The sequence below is a fragment of the Canis lupus genome, chromosome 34, assembly GCF_003254725.2.
Source record: "Canis lupus dingo isolate Sandy chromosome 34, ASM325472v2, whole genome shotgun sequence".
NCBI lineage: Eukaryota > Metazoa > Chordata > Mammalia > Carnivora > Canidae > Canis > Canis lupus.
Genome location: NC_064276.1, coordinates 29,200,319 through 29,225,088, shown reverse-complemented (window position 1 = coordinate 29,225,088; position 24,770 = coordinate 29,200,319).

The following is a 24,770-nucleotide window of genomic DNA, read 5'->3' as shown; positions in this document are numbered from 1 at the left end:
CTGTTGTCCTCTATGCCTAGAATACAAAACCAGCAATTACTTAACATGTTAAGAAGCAGAAAAATGTGACAAACAATGATAAATTAATTTAAAAACCTCCAAAATGACCCAGGTATTGGAGAGGCCCCTGAAGCTGGAAAGGCCATTGAAGTGGCTGTTAAAAATATGTTCAAGGACTTAAAAGCAAATGTGGTTATTATAATGAATGAACATACAAGGAATTTTAGGAAACTGAACTATAAAAATAAGCAAATAAAATTTTAGAACTGAAAAGTACAATATTTGTAACAGAAGCTAAAATAGACAGGATTGGCATTTGACTTAAAATGGTAGAAGTGCTCAGTGAATTTGAGATGGAACAATAGAAAGTATCTATCCAACATCAAAACAAAAACAAAGAAAAGAAATAGGACCTCAGTGATTGTTTGGATATTATTAAATTATCTGCATGAAACTGAATCCTCAAGAATAGAGGAGTGTGGAGAAAAATATGTAAAAGCATATTTGAGGAAGTAATGACAGTAAGATTTACATATTGGTAAAAATATAACCTAACATATTCCAGAATCTTAGCAAATAGAAAGCAGAATAAATTAAAAAGTGTGTATTAGGTAACTAATATCAAGTTTTTGAAAATCAACTGATAAGGAGAAAAGCTTAACAGAAAGTTGAGAATAAAGATATTACATATAAGGGAAGGATGAGGGGATCCCTGGGTGGGTCAGTGGTTTAGCGCCTGCCTTTGGCCCAGGGCGATCCTGGAGTCCGGGATCGAGTTCCGTGTCGGGCTCCAGGCATGGAGCCTGCTTCTCCCTCCTCCTGTGTCTCTGCCTCTCTCTCTATATATATATCTATCATAAATAATAAATAAAAAAATATTTTAAAAAAGGGAAGGATGACGTGAATAATGGATGACTTTTCATCACAAAAAGTTAAGGACCATAAGTTTACATTTCTGTGGGAAAAAAAAAAAAAACCAACCCAGAAATCTATATCCAGGAAAAAACAAAAACAAACAAACAAAACAAACAAACAAAAACTTAAAACATGGAGATTAATTAAAAAAATAATCAGGAAAACAAGAATAGAGAGTATTTATTGCTAGACTTGCACACAGGTAATAAAGTCTCTGACTATAGTGATCATTGATACTAAATGGAAACTAAGAACCACAAGAACTACTAAAAAAAAGCTAATAGCAAATGTTTTGGTAAATACAAAATACTATTTTATTAGTTATTTACTTTCTTTAAAAATATATTGCTATGTAAAGCAAAAATGGTAATACTATATTAGTGGGTTTACAACATACGTATGTATAATATTCATGAAAACAGCAGCAGCTCTGAGGAGTGAAAATGTGAAAAAAAAAAGAAAATGTGAACAGACAGCTACTATGTCCTTAAGTTATACATAAAATGATACAATATTAACTCAAAGTAGGTTTTAATAAGTTAAAAATACATGTTGATATCTCTAGAAAAATGAATTTTAATTTGATTCAAAGAGCTACAGCTTAAAAGTCGCTGAAGGAGTAAAATTAAAATTATGCTACATTTCGATTTCTGGACAGTAAAGAGAGGTTCTGACACTTTCACTGATAATGCCAGGCTGGCTGAGCCTCTTCCATTTTAAAGCCCCAGTCACTGTAGTAGAATTTAGGAGATGTGATGAATCACGGAGGTGATGCACATGCCATTGATCAAAATAATTTAAACATATCTAGCAACAACTGGCTAGGAAAAAAAGAAAAAGAAAAAGAAAAAAAATACAGTGCCTGAGAGGAGGAAAATGAGAAATATCTTGAAGGAAAATTGAGGGCTATCATTGTTCCCACCTGAAAGATAACCAAATCATAGTTCCAATATTCTGTTACAAATTTTACCAATTGTAGTAAGCAGAGTTAACTGACCCTCAAATACATTATATCCAACTACCTGTTAACATGTAAGTAACTTTATAAGAGAAAAGGGTCTATGCAGACGTGTTTGAATGAAGATACTGAGATGATAAATGAATTGAGAGATTACTTGTATTTTCCAGATTGCAATCACAAGTAGAGGGAAGTAAAACACATTTTGTAAAACAGGGGAAGGCTTTGAGATAAGAGAGGCATAGACTGGAATGGTGCGGCCATAGTGAAAGATTAGGCAGCCACCAGATGCTAAAGAAGATAAGAAACTGATTTTTTTTTTTTTTTTATAGAGTTGATTTATTTATTTGACACAGAGAGAGAGCATAAGCATTTGGAGCAGCAGGCAGATAGAGAGGGAGAAGCAGGCTCCTGAGCAAGGAGCCTGATGTGGGGCTTGATCCCAGGACTCTGGGATCATGACCTGAGCTGAAGGCAGACACTTAACTGATTGAGCCACCCACATGCCCCAAAACTGATTTTCTCTTAGTACTTTCAACACAATCTTGCTGACATCTCAATTTCAACCAAATGAAGTTATTTTGGACATTTGGCCTCTAGAACCGTGAAAGAATGAATTTCTGTTAAGTTATTATAGTAATTTGTTACAGGAGCCATAGGAAACTAATTCACCAATTTCTCCTAAAATATTTTGCTAATTAATTTTTTTCTGCAACTTTACCAAAATACTGTATATTGCATTTAATTGGGTTTGATATATTAAATATATTCCTTAATTGGCATTTCATAACATTTTAAGATGATACTTTATGATCTTTTTCCCCCAATTGCTCTTTTTCTTACATTGGTTGTATTCCAAAGAGAGACTCAATTCACGTAAATTTGATTGCTACATTCAGATCACTCTGACAAAATAAGTCAAGATATTAAACAAACATAATTTATATGCAACCAGTAAGTAAATCACCTTTTTTTTTTTTTTTTTTTTTTTTTTTTTTAGGAAAGAAACTGCTTCTACTTTAGCATTTTCTGATAAATGATGACAGTTACAAAATTATTTATGAACATGTTTTATTGATTAAGCCAGGAACTGAATAACTACCCTGAAGGTATTTCCTAGAACAATCAATGTGACAAAAATAACATAGTCATAACTTTAGAGCTATGTTAATTTTTGAGCAGTCACTCTGATTCTATAGACATCTATTATGTGATCCATCTATGATGAAATGTTAGCAAAATACTGGGAGGTGAATGTAAGACACACATAGAGATCAGGGGTAGCAGGTTTCCAAGGTTAAATAACCATTCTCACCAGCAACATATTAATGTTACAGTTTTTCCACTTCCTCTCCAAAATTGCCTTGTTAGTTTTTTCTAATTTTACTTCTTTTTCAAATGTAACAGTTTCTCATTTTGGTTTAGTTTCCATTTCTCTAATGATTGATGATATTGAGCATATTTTCATGGGCTTATTCCATTTTTCTACCTTCATGTATATAGTGTCTTAGTCCTTTGCAGAACATGTCTTTTGCCACAAATGAATTTAAAATTCTTCTCCTAGTATGTTGCTTGATTTCTCAGCTTATTAAAGTGTTTTTCAAAGACATTTTTTCCAAAAATTATGTATTGTATTGAATTTTCTTTTCCATTTTGTTGAAAATCAACGGATTATATATTTATTGGTTTATTTTTCAACTCTCTATTCATTCTGTTAATCTCTATGTCTGTCCTTATTCTAGTATCACATTATTACAATTTCGTTAGCTTGTTAGTCTTGAGATCATGTGAAAATCTTCCAGTTTTTCTTACTATAAATTGCATATGCTATTTTAATTTCTTTGCATATCCTAATGATTTTAGATACAGCATGTCCATGTTTACAGAAGAATCTACCAGGGATTACACTGAATATACGGAATATAAATGGCACTATTAATATCAATTCTTCCAATCATGAGCATTGTATACCCTGCTTAATTTAGACATTGCATTGTTTTTGTTAAATCTGTCCCAGAGGATTTCATAGTTTTGATGCTATTGTAAAATTTGTCTTTACAATCTTATGTTCCAATTGGTTATTTATAGAATATAAAAAGGCCATTTATTTTTGGGCTTCAAGTTTATTATGCAAACTTTCTAAAACTTAACCTGATCTGGAAATTTTTAATAATTCCCTTTAAAATTTTCTATATCACATACATGCTTTGTGGATTATAAACAAATTCCATTTAACATTTCTCATTTGAATATTTTTCTTTGACAGAATTAAAATGCCTTATTCTTAAAGTGAACTTTTTAGTAACACTATAAGGTAAAAGCAATGTTAACATAATCATATTTAACAATTTCCCTCCAAAATTCTATTATTTGTGAGAAATATTTTTGAAATATGAATTTGCTTTTATTGCTAATAATGATAAATGGTGCCATAAGATCATAGCAGATTATCCCTGATATATTAAAATTACATTATAATGAAATATACCAATTTACAATTAATTAAGTAAACATATATTTGAAGCGCAGGCTTGAAGTGTTTCTTTGTTCTTGTTTTGTCTTCTTTAACGAAGAAAAATATGTAACCATTGCCCTGAATATGAGAGTATTAAGCACCACATTGGAAGCCTGTGTATTAATAAAACATTTTCTCTGTCTATTCATAAAGTCCACATATGTTGGCTACACTCATGGTGAGTATAACATAATGTATAGACTTGTCAAATCACTAACCTGTACACCTGAATTTAATATAACATTGTGTGTCACCTACTCAAATTAAAAAAAAAAGAATGTCAAATCCCAGTATTTATTTCATGTTTATTTATTTACAAATTTGATACTCATACCTGGCAGCTAAAATCTGTAAATAGATATCCCTAAAAATTTCCTTTCATTTTTTTCTTCAAAAATGTCCCTTTGGAAACAAACAAACAAAAAACTGACAGAGATATTTAATGTAGGTAACCCACAAAAGTAAATTACCAGATGATAGATATACTCTCTTTGCAACAGAGTTTATCTAATATTGATCAGTACACATTCCCTCTGGATCACCATACAGCAGAGTTGTATTTCCAAGTAAGGGAAAGTTTATCTAGCCTAGAAACTCTGGGATTTTCAAATGATGTATGAGGGAAAACACCAGCTCAAAGCCTGTTGTGATAAAAACCTGAAATACACCAGTAAGACTGTTTTGAAGAATCAGGCCTTCTGCCCTGTACTGCTTGCTACCTTGTGTCAATTAGGAAGCACAAGCTACTGACCTGCTATTGCTTAGAGCCAAGATTGGAAGATTCTGGATACTGTAACACACACCATAGAATATCAGCCTCACTTGAATGTTTGTGACTGAGGAAACATTAGCCCTGCCCAAGATGTGTCCAGGGCTATTTGATCTAAGCTTTCTGGTACTAGCTTTTTGATATAGGCAATCAGGGATCTTTGGGACTGATTAGCTGTCTCCTCACTCTATTAGGATGGATGACCTTAAATTTCTACAAGTTCTAACCGGGAAGCTGTGAAGAAGACCGCTCTGAGAGGCAATACTGCAGGGGAGCCGTCCAATTAGCCTTTACTTCTTGGTAGATTAATTTTTTAAGATAATTTCTGTCTTTGTAATTCATAACTATACATTTCTTTTTGTTTAAGATTTTATTTATTTATTCATGAGAGACACAGAGAGAGAGAGAGAGAGAGAGAGAGGCAGAGACACAGGCAGAGGGAGAAGCAGGCTCCATGCAGGGAGCCCGACGTGGGACTCCATCCCGGGTCTCCAGGATCAGGCCCTGGGCTGAAGGTGGCGCTAAACCGCTGAGCCACCCGGGGTTGCCCCATCACTATGCATTTCAAAGGATATGAAATGAAAACTATATTGTTATCTTTTAAAGTATTTGTACTACTAGGGAAGCTAGATTAGTTACCTTGATTGTCTATTTTTTTTTTAATAAGTTTGCTTAGCATTTTCAAATGCAAATCCAAAATGCCAATACTTCTATAACATTGCTTGTCAGGAAAGATTCACAAAAGCTCTAGTCAGCAGAAATAACAATAATGGTACATATGGTAATAATATTAATTATAACCTACGAGAACAAATTCCTAAAAAGAATATTATAACATGCAAACTAATTCTCTTTACTTGAGTAATGATTTTCTTTTTCATCACCCAATTCTGCTTAAGCCCCTAGAATCACTGTTGCAAGAATTTTTAACTAGTTTCCTTGTTTTTGAATTTATTACTTCTGTGCATTACTTAATAACCCAAACCCCAAACTTTCATTTTATGGTCACCAGTTTTCATCCTTCCCCTTCCTAGTCTGCAGGCTTGCCCATGGATTCCAGCTTCCATGTTTCTAGTGCTTACCATTACTGCTACTTCTCTTCTCTTCCTTGAAAACACGGAAAAAAGTACTACCCAGTACCCTCCAGTTAAATAGTCTGGGCATGAAGTATATATCACTTTGGTGTTGAAATATTAATAGGCATTGTGTAGTTCTTTATGATTTTTTCTCTTGGAGAAAGAAAGGCTGAAGCCTGTGTTAAGCTTGCGGTATTATTAGAAGGTGAATCTCTTGTCGACCTTGCTTCAGGGTACAAGGGGACTGGAACTCAGTCCATTTGCAGACCCATGTAACACAGAGAACATATTGGTTTGGTGTTTTACAAAACACTCGTAATTTTGTGTTGGGGGGAGAGGTTTTTGTTGCTGTTTTTAACTCTATAGTATCATAATCTGATAAGTACAGAATTTCATTCCAATTTCAATTTTCTAAGCATGTTCCACCAAGACCTGTATATCATGTATATAGTAAATGTCTCTGTTGTTATTTAGTTACTTTCCCTTCATCTTTTTCTAGGACAATTACTTGGCTTATTTCTTTCTCTGATAATCATATTTTTTATTGCTGGGCACTTTTCCTGAAGTTTGTGTCTCAACCTTGCCAACAATTCAGTCTCTATTGTAATCCAGGGAACTTCATTTCAGCCCAAAGCCAAGAACAGATTTACAGCTCTAGTACTTTCCTTTCCCACTCTTTTTTTTTTTTTTTTTTTTAAGTATTTATTCATGAAAGACACACAGAGAGAGGCAGAGACATAGGCAGAGGGAGAAGTAGGCTCCCTGCGGGGGACTCAATCAGGACTCAATCCCTGTGCCCCTCCAGGATCATGACCTAAGCAAAAGACAGAGATTCAACCACTGAACCACCCAGATGTCCCATTCTCCCACTTTCATATCTTTAGCAGCTAAAATATAAGCAGGGCCTGAGAAAATCTCAGTTAGTTCCCCTCGAAACACAAGAATCCACAAAGAATCTTGCACCAGAGAATAAGTCCTCCTGCTGTTGAATATTCTGGATAAGTAAAATGCTTTAAAATAGAATGGAATATGGGACACCTGGGTGGCTCAGTGGTTGAGGGACAGCCTTTGGGCTCAGGGCATGATCCTGGAGTCCCAGGATCGAGTCCCATATAGGGATCAAGTCCCACATTGAGCTCCCTGCATGTAGCCTGCTTCTCCCTCTGCTTTGGTCTCTGCCTCTCTTTCTGTCTCCTGTGAATATATATAAATAAAATCTTTAAAAATGAAATAAAATAGCATGGAATACACAGGTTTAGCACCGCCTTAAGCCCGGGGCATGGTCCTGGAGACCCGGGATCAAGTCCCACATCGGGCTTCCTGCATGGAGCATGCTGTAAGGAGCAGTTGGGCCCTTCTTAATAAGGCTGAGAAATTTCAATGATATATTAACTACATTTTTAAAGGTTTTAAATTCTGACAGAATTTATAATTAGGAAATTCGGAAAAACTATTATTATAAGTTAAGAATAAAAATAGGAGTAAGGAGTTTTGACTTCAGAAAGTAGAAACAGACACAGAGATATTGGATAATAAACACAAAATGAGCTGATCATGTAAATTTTGATAGTAAGCCTATTATATTACAGGTGAAGAAATTTAAGGGGCCTCAAAATATATGATGATGTTATTTACATATAAATCAAATATAACTTTTTTGTTCACTAAATGTAATTAAATCAGTCTTATGTTTCATTTGGGTTTTTCTACAATTTGTTTCCATAATTTTATAATAACGGTTTCCTATAAAATTTCACTTAAATAGCTAATGATTTGTATTATAAGGGCAATGGTGTTTACTATTTATTTTTCTGTAGTATTGCAAAATGAGAGACATGTAGACTTAAAATCCCAGGCTACCAATTCCTACCCTGAATAACAAAAGGGTAAACAAATTTTGGCATGCAATTTTGAGCTTTTGAAATCTTGAACTAAGGTGCTTGCATCAGCAGCACTTATACTAAAATTGGAACAAAATATGATTTGCAACACATACATACATATATAGTGAGAGAGAGAATTTGTTTATGAAGTTCTAATGTTTGAATGAAATTTTCTTTCATCCATAAGCAATGCTGCCTAAACCACGAATTTGACAACTTTGTCATCTGTAATTTTTCTTCTCTCTAGCCCTTAGTTTTTGACGACCTACACCCTAGTGGTTAAATCTATTACTATTGATTCATGATTTTTTTCCTCCACTACAACTAAACTGTATGCTTATTGAGTACAAATAGTTACTGACATAGTTTTCTTCCTTTATTTCATTTTCCTTTTTTTTTTTTTTTTTTTTGCTATTTAGATAATCTGGCTAATGTGGATTAATATAAACCCATCAAAATACAACCTAATTCCATTTGTAGCATATATTATAGTTACTTTCCTAGTCCATCCTCTGGAATTCTAGAAGAGTTGTGCAATTTGGATAGGTTTAATCTTGTTTCCAAAAGAATGATGTCTCTAGATTAGCTTATATTAGAAGCTACAGCAAGTCCAACACCTCTTGCTGGGTGCTCCATTCAGGTTACTGCATGAAATCCAGATAGAACCAAAGCAAAACCATCCCTCTGCTGTAGTGATTGGCTCAGTTCAGTGATGGGAAGTATGCTGGATGATATAATCAGAGTAAAGTTCAGGAAATCCATGTTTGATTTGGAAGAGACTTTCACTCTACACTCTAGATATCAATGAGTAATTATAAATGTGGGGTTGTCAATTTAATAAATAAAAATACAGAATATCTAGTTAAATTTAATTGCGGAGAAAAAATATACTTTTAATATCTGTATGTCCTATATTTCCCATAAGAATACTTATAACAAAAAAAGTTTATACCAAGTACAAATTTAATGTAGCATTTTGTATTTCATCTGACAACCTATACATTAATTTGAAAAACATCATAAAAGATGATGGCCAAAATACCTAAAAGTGATTATACTTAGAAATAAGTATCACCTATATAATATATATATATATAGCATTCTATAATTCTGTGATATGTCTACAATTTTCATTCACTCTCATTACTAAATGTTTATCTTCTTTTTTGTTGTTGTCAAATTATTTTTATTTGATCTTGCTAGTTTGAGCCATGGTATGTGAATCAACATAAAAATATCTGAGTAAAGAGAACTCCAACCAGAAGAAAACGCAGATTTAAAAATCTATAACAAAAGTAGTTTTGGCAGGTTGAAGGAAAAGCAATCATTTTAGCACACCTGCCTATAGTGAACAGGAGAATAATGTTGAGGAATGAGGTTAAAGAAGAAACCTACATCAAGAACAGTTAAGACTTGTATGTCTTAGGATGTTATAATTTTATTCTCAGTATAATGCAATACCATGGAAATATTGACAAGAAGGTTGTGAAAGATACCAATATTGAGCCAGGAAGAAATAGAAAATTTGAATAGACACATAATCAGTAAAGAAACTGAATCAGTAATCAAAAGCCTTCCAACAAACAAAATTCTAAGGCCAGGTGGCTTCCCAAGGGAATTGTTCCAAACATTTAAAGAATACTTAACTATTCTCTTCAAACTGTTCCAAAAAAGAGAACTAAAAGCAAAATTTGCAAATCCATTCTGAGGCAAGCATTACCTTGATTCAAAAGCCAGAGAAAGACCCACTGAAAAGGAGAATTATAGGCCAATATCCTTGATGACATGGATTCGAAAATTCTTTTTTTTTTAAATTGGAGTTCAATTTGCAAACATATATAGTATAACACCCAGTGCTCATCCCGTCGAGTACCCCCCTTAGTGCTCATCCTGTTGAGTGCTCCCCTTAGTGCCCATCACCCAGTCACCCCAACCCCCACCCACCTCCCTTTCCACTATCCCTTGTTCATTTCCCAGAGTTAGGAGTCTTTCATGTTCTGTCTCCCTCATTGATATCTCCCACTCATTTTCTCTCCTTTCCCCTTTAATCCCTTTCACTATTTTTTATGTTCCCCAAATTAATGAAACCATATAATGTCTATCCTTCTCCAATTGACTTATTTCACTCCGCATAATACCCTCCAGTTCCATCCACATTGAAGCAAATGGTGAGTATTTGTCATTTCTAACGGCTGAGTAATATTCCACTGTATACATAGACCATAGCTTCTTTATCCATTCATCTTTCAATGGACACTGAGGCTCCTTCCACAGTTTGGCTATTGTGGACATTATTTCTGTGAACATCGGGGTGCAGGTGTCCTGCCTTTTCACTTTTCACTGTACCTGTATCTTTGGGGTAAATCCCCAGCAGTGCAATTGCTGGGTTATAGAGTAGCTCTATTTTTACTTCTTTGAGGAACCTCCACACAGTTTTTCAGAGTGGCTGCACCAGTTCACATTCCCACCAACAGTGCAAGAGGGTTCCCCTTTCTCCACATCCTCTCCAACATTTGTTGTTTCCTGCCTTGCAAATTTTTACCATTCTCACTGGTGTGAGGTGGTATCTCATTGTGGTTTTGATTTGTATTTCCCTGATGGCCAGTGATGCGGAGCATTTTCTCATGTGCTTGTTGGCCATGTCTATGTCTTCCTCTGTGAGATTTCTCTTCATGTCTTTTGCCCATTTCATGAGAAGGTTTTTTGTTTTTTGGGTGTTGAGCTTAATAAGTTCTTTATAGATCTTGGCTACTAGCCCATTATCTGATAGGTCTTTTGCAAATATCTGCTCCAATTCTGTAGGTTGTCTTTTAGTTTTGTTGACTGTTTGGCTGTGCTGAAGCTTTTTATCTTGATTAAGTCCCAATAATTCATTTTTGCTTTTGTTTCCCTTGCCTTCATAGATGTATCTTGTAAGAAGTTCCTGTGGCTAAGTTCAAAAAGATTGTTGCCTGTGTTCTCCTCTGGGATTTTGATGGATTGTTGTCTCACATTTAGATCTTTCATCCATTTTAAGTTTATCTTTGGGTATGGTGTAAGAGAATAGTCCAGTTTCATTCTTCTGCATGTGGATATCCAATTGTCCTGGCACCATTTATTGAAGAGACTGTCTTTTTTCCAGTGGATAGTCTTTCCTGCTTTGTCAAATATTTGATAACCACAGGGTTGAGGGACCATTTCTTGATTCTCTATTCTGTTCCACTGATCTGTGTGTGCGTTTTGTGCCAGTACTACACTATCTTGATGATCGCAGCCTTGTAGTACAACCTGATTCTTTTTTTTTTTTAATTTTTTTTTATTTATTTACTTATGATAATCACAGAGAGAGAGAGAGAGAGAGGCAGAGACACAGGCAGAGGGAGAAGCAGGCTCCATGCATCGGGAGCCTGATATGGGATTCGATCCCGGGTCTCCAGGATCGCGCCCTGGGCCAAAGGCAGGCGCCAAACCGCTGCGCCACCCAGGGATCCCAAATTTTTTAATTCTTTTTTTTTTTAAATTTTTTTTTTATTTATTTACTTATGATAGTCACAGAGAGAGAGAGAGAGAGAGGCAGAGACACAGGCAGAGGGAGAAGCAGGCTCCATGCATCGGGAGCCTGATATGGGATTCGATCCCGGGTCTCCAGGATCGACAACCTGAAATCTGACATGGTGATGCCCCCAGCTCTGGTTTTCTTTTTCAATATTCCCCTGGCTATTCGGGGTCTTTTCTGATTCCACAAAAATCTTAAAATGATTTATTCCAACTCACTGAAGAAAGTCCATGGTATTTTGATAGAGATTGCACTGAACGAGTAAATGACTCAGGGTAACATATACATTTTCACAATATAATTCTTCTAATCCATGAGCATGGAATATTTTTCCATCTCTTTGTGTCTTCCTCAATTTCCTTCAGAAGTGTTCTGTAGTTTTTAGGATATAGATCATTTACCTCTTTGGTTAGGTTTATTCCTAGGTATCTTATGCTTTTGGGTGCAATTGTAAATGGGATTGACTCCTTAATTTCTCTTTCTTCAGTCTCATTATTAGTGTATAGAAATGCCACTGATTTCTGGGCATCGATTTTGTATCCTGCCACACTGCCGAATTGCTGTATGAGTTCTAGCAATCTTGGGGTGGAGTCTTTTGGGTTTTCTATGTACTATATCATGTTATCTACAAAGAGGGAGAGTTTGACTTCTTCTTTGTGAGTTTGAATGCCTTTTATTTCTATTTCTTATCTGATTGCTGAGGCTAGGACTTCCAGTACTATATTGAATAGCAGTGGTGAGAGTGGACATCCCTGTCTTGTTCCTGATCTTAGGGAAAAGGCTCCCAGTGCTTCCCCATTGAGAATGATATTTGCTGTGGGCTTTTTGTATATGGCTTTTAAGATACTGAGGAATGTTCCCTCCATCCCTACACTGTGAAGAGTTTTGATCAGAAATGGATGCTGTATTTTGTCAAATGCTTTCTCTGCATCTATTGAGAGGATCATATGGTTCTTGTTTTTTCTCTTGTTGATATGATCTATCACATTGCTTTACAAGTGTTGAACCAGCCTTTCATCCCGTGGATAAATCCCATTTGGTCATGGTGAATAATCTTCTTAATGTACTATTGGATTCTATTGGCTAGTATCTTGTTGAGAATTTTTGCATCTGTGTTCATCAGGGATATTGATCTATAATTCTCCTTTTTGGTGGGGTCTTTGTCTGGTTTTGGAATTAAGGTGATGCTGGCCTCATAGAATGAGTTTGGAAGTACTCCATCTCTTTGTATCTTTTGGAACAGCTTTAGTAGAATAGGTATTGATTCTTCTTTAAACGTTTGATAGCATTCCCCTGGGAAGCCATCTGGCCCTGGACTTTTGTGTTTTGGGAGGTTTTTGATGACTGCTTCAATTTCCTCCCTGGTTATTGGCCTGTTCAGGTTTTCTATTTCTTCCAGTTCCAGTTTTGGTATTTGTGGTTTTCCAGAAATGCATCCATTTCTTCTAGATTGCCTAATTTATTGGTGTATAGCTGCTCATAATATGTTTTTAAAATCATTTGTATTTCCTTGGTATTGGTGGTGATCTCTCCTTTTTCATTCGTGATTCTATTAATTTGAGTCTCTTCTCTTTTGTTTTTAATAAGCCTGGCTAATGGTTTATCTATCTTATTAATTCTTTCAAAGAACCAACTCTTGGTTTTGTTGATCTGTTCCACAGTTCTTCTGGTCTCTATTTCATTGAGTTCTGCTCGAATCTTTATTAACTCTCTTCTGCTGGGTGTAGGTTATTTGCTGTTCTTTCTCCAGTTCCTTCAGGTGCAAGTTTTTTTGAGAGATTTTTTTTTTTTTTTGAGAGATGCTTGTATTGCAACGTATTTCCCTCTCAGGACTGCTTTTGCTGTATCCCAAAAATTTTGAATGGTTGTATCTTCATTCTCATTAGTTTCCATGAATCTTTTTAATTCTTCTCTAATTTTTGGTTGACCTTTTCATCTTTTAGCAGGATGGTCTTCAACTTCCACGTGTTTGAATTTCTTCCAAATTTCTTCTTGTGATTGAGTTCTAGTTTCAAAGCTTTATGGTCTGAAAATATGCAGGGGACAACCCCAATCTTTTGGTATTGGTTAAGACCTGATTTGTGATCCAGTATGTGGTCTATTCTGGAGATAGTTACGTGTGCATTTGAGAAGAATGTGTATTCAGTTGCGTTTGGATGTAAAGTTCTTTAAATATCTGTGAAATCCATCTGGTCCAGTGTATCATTTAAAGTTCTTGTTTCTTTGGAGATGTTGTGCTTAGAATATCTGTCACTTACAGAATGCGCCATGTTGAGGTCTCCCAGTATAAGTGTATTATTATCTAAGTATGACTTATCTTTGGTTATTAATTGATTGATATACTTGGCAGTTCCCACATTTGGGGCATAAATATTCATGATTGTTAGGTCCTCTTGTTGGATAGATCCTTTAAGTATGGTATAGTGTCCCTCTTCATCTCTTACTACAGTCTTTGGGATAAACTTTAATTTATCTGATATAAGGATTGCTACCCCTGCTTTCTTTTGAGGACCATTTGTATGGTAAATGGTTCTCCAACCTTTTATTTTCAGACTGTAGGTGTCCTTAGGTCTAAAATGACTCTCTTGTAGACAGCAAATAGATGGGTCTTGCTTTCTTATCCAGTCTGAAACCCTGCCTCTTTTGATGGGATCATTAAGCCCATTCATGTTCAGAGTTACTATTGAAAGATATGAATTTAGTGTCACCGTAATACATATTCAGTCCCTGTTTTTGTGGATTGTTTCTTTGGACTTCCTCTTTCTTTTACAGAGTCCCCCTTAATATTTCTTGCAGAGCTGGTTTCATGGTCACATATTCTTTCAGTTTCTGCCTATCTTGGAAACTCTTTAACTCTTCTTCTATTCTGAATGAGAGCCTTGCTGGATAAAGTATTCCTGGCTGCAGGTTCTTCTCATTTAGGATCCTGAATATATCCTGCCAGCCCTTTCTGGCCTGCCAGGTCTCTGTGGACAGGTCTGCTGTTAACCTAATACCTCTCCCCATATAAGTTAGGGATCTTTGTCTCTTGCTGCTTTAAGGATCTTCTCTTTATCTTTGGAATTTTCAAGTTTCACTATTAAATGTCAGGGTGTGGAAGGTTTTTATTGATTTTAGGGGGTATCTCTCTATCTCCTGGATCCGAATGCCTGTTTCCCTCCTCAAGTTAGGGAATTTCTCAGCTATGATTTGTTCAAATACACTTTCTGGTCCTCTGTCCCTTTCGGTGCCCTTTGGAACCCTAATTAAACATATATTTTTCCTTCTGAGGCTGTCATTTATTTCCTTTTACCTTTCCTCATGATCTTTTAATAGTTTTTTTTTTTTTCCTTAGCTTCCTTCCTTGCCATCAACTTGACATCTTCTATGTCACTCACTCGTTCTTCTACCTCATTAACCCTTATCGTTAGGACCTCCAGTTTGGATTGCCTCTCATTTAATTGATTTTTAATTTCAGCCTGATTAGATCTAAATTCTGCAGTCATGAAGTTTCTTGAATCCGTTATGCTTTTTTCCGGAGCCACCAGTAGCTTTATAATTGTGCTTCTGAATTGGCTTTCTGACATCAAATTGTAATCCAAATTCTGTAACTCTGTGGGAGACAGTACTATTTCTGGTTCTTTCTTTTATGGTGAGTTCTTCTTTCTAGTCATTTTGGTCAGTGCACAGTGGCTAAAAATAAGTTGTACTGGGAAAAGGAAGGAAAAAAAAGAGAAAAAAGGAGGAAAAAAAGAACAAAAAACAAAAACAAAAATAAGAGAGGAGTATCCTCTGGTTCTATATACTGTAAATCCCTCGACTTCTCCTGGAACTTTCCAGTGCTGCTCGGTCAAGAATTTGCTCTTCCCCGTCCTTTGAGCTGGTCTTCTGGGGGAGGGGCCTGCTGTGCTGATTCTCAGGTGTGTGCACCTCTGGGAGCTGCCCTGCCCCCTACCAGGTGCAGGGTTCAGTGGGAGCTGTTTATCCTGTGAGGCTCCTGCTCAGTCCCAGGCACGGTGTGACACCAGGAGGAACAACAACTGTGGCTGCGGCCAGCTCTCCAGCCCTGGAGTCAGTTCCTGCAGTAACTACAGCAGTTCCCAGTCTGCAGGGGCCTGGATGTTTCCGGGGCGGGGCCACCAGGCAGCAGGAGCGTCCTCACTGTCCTGTGCCCTCCCGGCCTCTGCCTGTCCCAGGGGGAGTGCAGGATCTTGGACTGTGTCCCCCGGCACCCTGGGCTCCAGGGCCTGCACCACTGGAATCGCACTCCTGGGCCACCCAGCATCCCCTCTGGGCGGAGCCGCCCGAGCTGCTACGGCCTGCCCAGCATGCGCTGCAGCCCTTTAGGGAGCTCAGCACCGGGGTGTGGTGTGCTCTCTCCAGGGCGCCCCTCCTCTGTTAGTGACTCCAGGAATCTAGAGGCTGAGAGCTTTTCACCTAAGGTCAGGAACAAGGCAGGGTTGTCCACTCTCATCACTGTTATTTAACATAGTATTGGAGGTCCTAGCCTTAGTTATCAGACAACAGAAAGAAATAAAAGGCATCCAAATTGTCAAGGAAGAAGTCAAACTTTCCTATTTGCAGATGACATGATACTGTATAATGAAAACCCAAAAGACTCTACCAAAAAATTGCTAGAACTGATACATGAATTCAGCTAAGTCATAGAATACAGTATCAACATACAGAAATCTGTTGCACTTCTATACACCAATAATGAGGCAGAAAAAAAAAAATCAAAGAATTGATCCCATTTACAATTGCAACAAAAACCATATGATACCTAGGAATAAACATAACCCAAGAGGTAAAAGATCTGTACTCTGAAAACTATAGAGTATTCATGAAAGAAATTAAAGATGACACAGAGAAATGGAAAAAAAAATCCTAAGCTCATGGACTGGAAGAACAAACATTGTTTAAATGTCTATGCTACCCGAAGAAATCTACACATTCAATGCAATCCCTATCAAAATAACATTTTTTCATAGAGCCGGAACAAACAACACTAAAATTAGTATAGAACTAGAAAAGACCCTGAATAGACAAAGGAATGTTGAAAAAGAAAAACAAAGCTGGAGGGATAACAATTCCAGACCATCAAGACAATATGGTACTGGCACTAAACAGGCACACAGATTGATGGAACAGAATAGAGAACCCAGAAATGGACCCTCAACTCTATGGTCAACTAATCTTCAATAAAGCAGGAAAGAATATCTAAAGGAAAAAAAATCCCTTCAACAAATGGTGTTGGGAAAATTGGACAGCCACACACAGAAGGATGAAACTAGAGCACTTTATTAGACCATACACAAAAATAAAATGGATGTTCATTGATAACCCCCCCAAAAATAAAATAAAATAAAATAAAATGGATGTACGATCTAAATATGAGACAGGAATCCATCAAAATCCTAGAGGAGAATACAGGCAGCAACCTCTTTGACCTCAGTCACATTGACCTCTTACATCTTCAAAGGCAAGGGAAACAAAAGCAAAAATGAACTATTGGGATTTCAGGATAAAAAGCTTTTTCACAGCAAAGGACACGATCACAAAACTAAAGGAAACCTATGGAAAGGGAGAAGATATTTGCAAATGTCTTATCAGATAAAGGGCCAGTATCCAAAATCTATAAGGAACTTACCAAACTCAACATGCAAAAGAAACAAAAAATTGTGACAAGTAATGGGCAGAAGATATGAACAGACCTTCTGCAAAGAAGACATACATACAAATAGGCAGCAGATTCATAAAAAACTGCTCAACATCACTAGGTATCAAGGAAATACAAATCAAAACCCCAATGAGATATCACCTCACACCTGTCGGAATGGCTAACATTAACAACACAGGAAATAGCAGATGTTGGCCAAGGGTATGGAGAAAGGTGAACCCTCATACATACTTGGTGGGAATGCAGAGTGGTGCAGCCACTCTGGAATACTGTATGGTGATTCCTCAGAAAGTTAAAAATAGAACTACTCTATCACCCAGCAATTGCACTATTAAGTATTTACCCAAAGGATACAAAAATAATGATTCAAAGGGGTACATGCATCCCGATGTTCATAGTATCATTATCAACAACAGCCAGATTATGGAAAAAGCCTAGAATGTCCTATGAATGCCAAATGGATAAAAAAGAAGTGATATGTATATAATGGAATATTACTCAGCCATTAAAAGAATCAAATCTTGCCATTTCCAAGGATGTGTATAAACATAGGGGAAAGAAAAAAAAGAGAGGGAGGCAAACCATAAAAGAGACTCTTAACTATACAGAATAAATTGAGGATTGTTGGAGGAGGGGTGGACAGGAGGATAGGCTAAGTGGGTAATGTGTATTATGGAGGGCATTTGTGATGAACACTGGGCATTACGTGTATGTAATGAATCACTAAGTTCTACTACTGAAAGAAATATTACACTATATGTTAACTAGCTAGAATTTAAATAAAAACTTGAAACCTTAAAAAAAGAATCAGCTATTTCAGAACAAGTCATCTTTAAAATATTAATTCATAAGCATTTGATAGAGATAAAATTAGAAATGGAGTTAAAAGAAAGTAATTACACTTAAAGTATTTACCATAAATTATAAATATTAGAAATGAATAAATATATTAACAACACAAGTACTTTAGATATTAAAAAAAATAAGAGGCTACTAGGAAAAAATAAATACTATAAAAGTAGCCAATGGAAACATGGGTCTTTCTTGTCTGAGGTGCAATTTCCTATTCCGTTCAAAAGAAAAACACAACCAAAACTATCATGTCTTCCATGGGTTAAGAAGATCACTGTAATAAAAATGCTCTCTTAACTATGAGGTGTATCCAAGTAAGATATATGACATTTATTAACATTCTACAAACCACTTAGATCAAAAATAACATGGAAATATCTTAAGTTTTACAGCAAGTAATGCAAAAAGTCACGATTGTTCTCAAGCTTTATGTAATTTGAAGTTGGGATGTGGGTTATTGTGTCCTGTGCATGAATAGGTACATATAAGTGAAAAAGAGTAAATGAGACAGTGACAGAGACAGAGCAATTTCTCTGACATAGCATATTTTGAAAGGAAAAAAACTAAATTTTGTATTTGTTTCTAGTACATTACCAAAGGCCAAGGATAAGGTAGTTGTAATATGCTAAAGATATTAAGGATAATAAAAATCTGAAGCTGAAACCCTTAATTTTTCAATAATATTTTAACTGTAGAAATCTGATTAAAGTTCAATTCATATGAAAGATGGGTCCATTTAGAAAAATGCATTAAGGTCTAAGTCTTTCATTATACTCTTTTTAATGTTTTGAAATCCAATTCCTAAGTAACTAATAGATTTATGACTATACACTAAGCTTTTATAATTAAAATAAATGTTCAAACTGTGGATACTGATATTGTTTTAAAGTTTGTGTCCGAGATGCTTTGCCATTTGATTTGTGGGCAGTGCTCAGACCCATCACAGCCCATTTATGATTTCATAGACAGATATTGTTTTAGAGTGATGATATGTTTTTTAATCCAAAGGATTAAAGGATGAAAGTTTTTTCCTCTTTTTAGCTACCTTTTTTTGCATTTAGAGAAATATTTCAGCCTCATACTCTTCAATAGGTGTATGACCACAAAATGAGCTTCTGGAGTATTAATGTGGTGTTAAATTTAACTTTTTTTGTACCTTCATCACTTTAATGATTCCACAAATATTTATTTACTGAGGGACTTCTGTACTTGAAAAACATCAATGTGTAATACAGACACAGCACTTGCCCTCAGAAAGCCTCCATTCTAGTGAAGAGCAAGAAAAGTGGTTGATTCCTTTTTCTACCAGATAGTACCATCCCAATGAAACCAAAATTGTAATTTCTTAGAATTCTTTGATTCACTATTCTCCAAAGTATTTCTATCACTCTGAGCCATGACATATATTTTATTTATTTATTGACCCAGGATTTATGATTTTTTCTGCTTTACTCCTAACAGTAATTTAAAATTCAAAAAAGTTAAAATCCTAATCAGGTCTAATCTTAGAACTTTGTATAAATGAACTTGGAACCATACATTTCAAAGGATATCTCTTATTTTCAGCAGTTTCTTTAAGTGTCCACCTAGACATGCTTATCCTGGCCTCTTTTATGCATACATATAACATTCCTGAAAGCCGAGGATTTGGGGAAACTTTAGCCCTTCTCTACCTCTTTTCCCAAGATAACGTTGGTTCTCTGGGACGCCAAGTTAACCATGCCCTCAGGCCAACAAAGCTACAGATTGTCCAAGTCTTTTCCTACCACTCTTAACACTTCTATGTGACAAAGCCACACGTTTTACCTGTTCCTCCCCTCAACCTCAACCATGTCTCCTCCTTCTCACAGCAAAGCTGCTGGCTTTCATAGCCAACTTCCCCTATGCAAACCCTTGGGTGAGGGAGAAGGTGTTAAGGGACCAGCACATTCTATAAGACAACTGTTCCAAGTTCACAAAAAGTCAGTATCATGAAAATAAAAGGTTGGAACAACTTCACCTGTAATTATATTCACAATGTCACATAACCACCACTGCTATCTGTTTCTAAAATTTTCATTATCCAAAACAGAAACCCCACACCCACAAAGCAGTAACTACTGATTCTTTCTTCTCCCAAGCCCTTGATAACCTCTAGTCTACTTTTTGTATTTACTATTTTGCCTATTCTAAATAACATATAAGTGGCAGCATACAATATTTGTTTTATGTCTCGATTATTCACTTAGCATAATATTTTCAATACTATGTATTAGAACTCCCTTCCTTTTTTATGGCCAAATACTATTCCATTTTTTCCAAATACTATTCCATTAATATTATACCACATTTTGTTTATCCATTTATCTATTGATGGACAGATACATGGATTGTTTTCACTTTTTGGTTACTGTAAATAATGCTCCAATAAACATCAGTATATACTTAAGTGTTTGAGTTTGTTTTCAGTGTATTTGGATATATACCTGGGAGTGGAATTTTAGAATCATATGGTAAATATACAAATAAATAAGTTGTGTCTTTCAGAAGTGCTCTTCCTTTTCTCTCTTTTCAAGGACTACAAATTTCAAAATAACTGTTTATTCTTTTTAAAGATTTTATTTATTCATGAAAGACACAGAGAGAGAGAGAGAGAGAGAAATAGAGAGGCAGAGACACAGGCAGAGGGAGAAGCAGGCTCCATGTAGGGATCCCAATGTGGGACTCGATCCCAGGTCCCCAGGATCAGGCCGTGGGCCGAAGGCAGTGCTAAACCGCTGAGCCACCCGGGCTGCCCTCGAAATAACTGTTTAAATCATAGCAGTTGTTTTCTATTCATTTTTCACAAAATTTTGTTAACACTTTTGGTTCTATAATCACTCATTACCTTTGATCATGTCATAGTTCATAGGTGACGTATTTATCTTATATATGGGAAATCATATTTTAGATTCAAACGACATGGCATGAAAGTGTAGTAAACTTTGAACTGACAGTAAAATAATGAAAGTTTGGAAGCAGTACTAGTTGGAAAATGCCTCCAGTGAATAAAGATCCAGCATCTAAAATATTCAGTCCTTATATGTTTACTACTAATTACAACCAAAAATTACACAGAAATATGATGACCTTCTAGGATGGCATTCAGAAATATAATAAATGTAACCAGAAATCAATTTGTAAAATAATCTGCCATCTTGAAACTCTATTTTATTAATGTTACATCAAAATACAAATTTGACTTAAAGTGAATTATATTTGTAACACATACAATTTGCATTTTTTACTGTTGTCATACTATGATTGATTAACTCTGCTGGAAGATATTAACAGCTCGGTCTGTTGAATTTTCACTTTTCAGCTCTGCTGCACTTCACACTTCTAAGCTTGTTATTATATTTCTTCAAAATGTATTTGCCTTTGAAGTCTAAAATATCCAACTGCCAGAAAGCACAGGCATTTGGTAATTAATTTAATACCAAATCGGACATCTGTCAAGTCAATGGATAGAAATAATAGGATATGTATTTTCTACTACCTGTTATACTTCAAGTACAGGCTAAAATTTTCTTGAAAAATGCATATTTGATAATTTTTAAAGCATGTAATCAATGTATCATATATCAATAATCAATAGAAGACTTTTTTACTTTTTCCTTTTTTGAATTGATTCTGATTGAAAATGTCAATGCCAATATTTCAAATTCATGTATCTGTTACCTGTTGTAAATAGATAAATACTTCAAACTCATGATGATGCAGAGCAAAATTTATGCCCATATTAGTTTCTAGAACAAATAGTTAAACATAAAGAAATAATTCTGTGAATTATGTTTTGGCATATCTATGATCCGAGAAATTCAGATGAGAAAGGGAAGTTATGATGATAAACATATAGTGATTTTATGTATCAATCATATGTTACAGGGTCTCAATTTAGAAGAGGTAAACATTTCACAATATAAAACTTTAAGCCTTGCAGAATTATGCTCACTTAATTATGATATATGAAAGCCTATTTATGGTAAATAGCATCTAATAACAAAGTTATTATCATGTAAATGAAAAGGCCTTTTTAATTTCCATTAGACACACTTAAAACCACTACTCAAACAGTCCTTATTTACTTAATGTTAAAATATAGCTGATGAAATATTTATAATCTTTCTGTAGATAGCCTGATGCAAAATCTCTTGATAAAATCACAGGTGTCTTTTTTTAGTACTTGGCAGGTGAGGAATGAGACAACATTGAATTATGGAGAATCTACACTTTTCTACACATCATTATCTTCCCAGTTTTAGTGAATGTCTCTGATAAATGACCAAATATAATAGTTTAAAATACACTAAAACATCACATTCTAACTGAACAGCCATCATATTTAATCATCCTATCTGTAAACATTTATAAAGGTTCTAAGACTGAAATTATTAGTGCCATTGATGACATTAATACTAAATATTTCATTTAAAGAATCAATTAATGAATCCATTTACATTTGCACCAGTTTGCAATTGAACCATTTACAATTGTGCCAAAAAAATACCTAAGAATAAATTTAACCAAGGAGTGAAAGACCTACACTCTAAAATATAAGAAATTACTAAATAAATTTAAGATAATACAAATATATATATCATGCTTGTGGATTTGAAAAAAATATTTATTGTTAAAATTTCCATACTACCCAAGTAATGCATAGTTTCAATGTAATCCCTATCAAAATACCAATAACATTTTTTTTTTTTACAGAAGTAGGCCAAATAATTCTGAAATTTGTATGGAACCATAAAAGATCTTGAATAGCCAAAGCAATCTCGAGAAAGAAGAAAGCTGGAGGTATCAGAATTTCAGATTTCAAGATATACTACCCAGATATTGTAATAAAAAGAGTGTGGTACTGGTACAAAGTAGACACATAGATCAAAAGAAGAGAATGTAGAGTTCAGATATACACCCACACTTATATGGTCAATTAATCTACAACAAAGGAGACAAGAATATACAATGGGAAAAAGACTGTCTTTTCAGTAAATGGTGTTGGGAAAACTGACCAGCAACATGCAAAAAAAAAAAAAAAAAGAAACTGGACCACTTTCTTATACCATACACAAAAATGAAATCAAATTTAAGGCCTAAATTTGACACTTGAAACCATAAAAATCCTAGGAGAGAGCACAGGCAGAAATGTCTCTGACATTGGCCATAGCAACATTTTTCTAGATATGTCTCCCTAGGCAAGAGAAACAAAAGCAAAAATAAACTATTGAGACTACACAAAAATAAAAAGCTTTGGCACAGCAAAAGAAGCCATCAACAAAATAAAAAGGCAAACTAGTTGAATGGGAGAAAATATTTACAAAGGATATATCCTACAAAGAGTAAATATCCAAACTATATAAAGAACTTACACAACCCAACACCAAAAATAAAATAATATTACACAAACACAAGGATTGAAATATAGGCAGAAGATCTGAATAGACTCTTTTCCCCAAAGAAGACATACAGATGACCACTAGATACATGAAGTGATGTTCAGCATCACTAATCATCCGGCAAATGCAAACAAAAACCACAATTAGATACCACCTCAAACTAGTCAGAATGACTAGTATTAAAAGGACAAGAAATAACAAATATTGGTGAAGGTGTGGAGGAAAAGAGGCCTTGTGCACTGCTGGTGGGAATGTAAATTGGTGCAGCCATTGTGGAAAACAGTATGGAGGTTGCTCAAAAAATTGAAAATAGAAATACCATATAATCTAGTAATTCTACTACTGGGTATTTACCCAAAGTAAATAAAAACACTAATTCAAAAATATATAAGATATGTGCAGCATTATTTACAATAGCCAACATATGGAAGCAAAGCAAGAGTCTAACTTCTATAGATGGATAGATAAAGTAGGGATCTAATACACACACACACACACAAACACACACACACACACAACGGAAAATTACTCATCCATCCACAAAACAAAAAATGAGCTCTTGATATTTGCAACAACATGGATGGACCTAAAGGGTATTATGCTCGGTGAAACAAGTCAGATGGAAAAAGACAAATGCCATGTGATTCCTCCATCTATTTCGGAATCTGGAAAACAAAACATGAATAGAAAAAACAAGCATACTCTTGGATACAGAGACTATACTGGTGGTTGCCAGAAGAGACAGGATATGGATGAAATGGATGAGGATGATTAAGAGGTATAAGCTTCCAGTTGTAAGGTAAATAGGTCACAGAGATAGAAAGCACAGCACAGGGAATATAGTGAATGGTATTATAATAACATTGTATGGTGGCAGACAGTGTATTCACACACTCATGGTGAGCATTTTATAACATAAAATTGTTGAATCAATGTATTGTACAGCTGAAACTAATATAAATTTCATGTCAATTATAATTCATTAAAATAATAATAATTTGCTGGTTTCCTTGGCTTTCTAATACTAGAACATTTACATAGGTAAACTGAGTATATTAAAAATGAGATGAAAGCCTGGAAATATAAACTAACAAAATTATTTGATAGCCTAAGTATTCAAGGAAAATGAAGTTAGATAAAAATTATTTATAAAAAATAGATGTAAACAATTTTAGAATTAAGCAATCA